The sequence below is a fragment of the Saccostrea echinata genome, unplaced genomic scaffold, assembly GCF_033153115.1.
Source record: "Saccostrea echinata isolate AGI-Se365-2 ecotype Australia unplaced genomic scaffold, CSIRO_AGI_Sech_v1 ptg000022l, whole genome shotgun sequence".
NCBI lineage: Eukaryota > Metazoa > Mollusca > Bivalvia > Ostreida > Ostreidae > Saccostrea > Saccostrea echinata.
In genome coordinates, this window is record NW_026889771.1 from 11,000,001 (window position 1) to 11,001,702 (window position 1,702).

Consider the following 1,702-nt stretch of genomic DNA (forward strand, 5'->3'; position numbering starts at 1 on the left):
ATTTTTTAAGTTTTAAAAAACAAATGCATATAATAAATAATTTCTTTAATTCATGGTTAATGATGCATATTTCAGTTCGATGTTGCGTAAATTTCGTGTAAGTATCTCGTCAGAATTTTAAGCAAAGTGTCAAGGACATGATGTACCCTCAAAATGAAAATTCACATAAAATAATCTCTAAGGAATAAGACCACCATTCGCTTAAATTACTGCAAGGCATATTCTTTTCTCATGGATACCATGTACCCCTGAATAGGATATTGACCCATCTGCTGCCACACCTACTGCATGGATCTTTCTAAACCGTTGAAATTGTGTGGAGGGGGGGGGGCGTGCTTTGACATTCCTGACAAAAATCCCAAATGTATTCAATAGGATTCAGATCCGGGAATTTGACAGTGCATCATCACAGATACCTTTTGGTCAATATTCTTGGGCGTTTCGCACGTAAGTGTACCTCTTTAAGGATGATTCAGACTGTTTGAGATGATATTAGACTGCCACCAGCACCAATTTCTTATCATTTTCTCACCATTTAAGTCGTTTGTTTTAATGTTTCTAAAATTGTTTTAGGACAATGTAACAAACTTTAAACCTAGTTGTGATGCAAAACGTTGGCCTCAGACGAAGATCCAGATCACTTCCGGTTTGATGAAATTTTGTCCAAAACTTTCAAATTGTGAAAAGTTGGCGATGAAAATGACGCAGAACTTATAGAAAAAAGTGTTTAAATGGGTTTTTATACTTGTTGTTAATTTTTAAAAGTAATATCAAAGACAAGTAAACACTAAAATAAAAGTGAGTAAAACATGGTGCAAGGATGATCCGGATAACAACATTCCAACGGCTCTCCCTCCTTTCTCAATGGTCATTTTGCCAATGATTTGTGTTTTTTAGTTAAACCAGTTTTCAAAAATTGAAAATGGTCACAAAAAGATGCTGATCACACAAAACACTTGCCACAAAATACAGATTTATTGTTTTTACGCTTCGTCACGGTACATTGGTTTTCATCGGTGATAATTGATTTTCTTTCAACATTTGTTGAGAAGACTCGTTGGTTATACTAATTTGAAAACATCATACCATTCTATCTTGTAGTTTTTAAATAAATACTTTTATTAGAGTGAACACTTAGAAGTTTTGTTAAGTGTATATATATATATATATATATATATATATATATATATATATATATATATATATATATATATATATATATATATATATATATATATATATATATATATATATATATATATATATATATATTATTGTTCTTACCTACTGGAGGAAATTTTAAAAGCACATCAACAAAACAGCTTCGGCGCAAGGGATTACCCTATTTAATTTTACATAAAAGTTGTATAATGCTAAGAAGAATATTATATAGATTAATAAAACTGCTGCACAAATCCTAGGGATTTTCTGATTGATCAGAATTCAAGGAAAATTATACCCACTGTACATTTTTACCCTGTTTGAACTTAAAACTTACAAAAAGTAATTAAACAACTGAGCTGTTGATATTTGTGCAGCAATACCAGCAATCCTATTTTGCTTCTAAATATACCTTGTTTCAATTAAATAAAATAGAGCAAGCCCTTGCGCCGAAGCATTTTTGTTGATGTCTTTTATAATCATGTGTAGTACAGAATAATTGCCGTCATAATATGACGCCATAATATGTACTGGCGATATC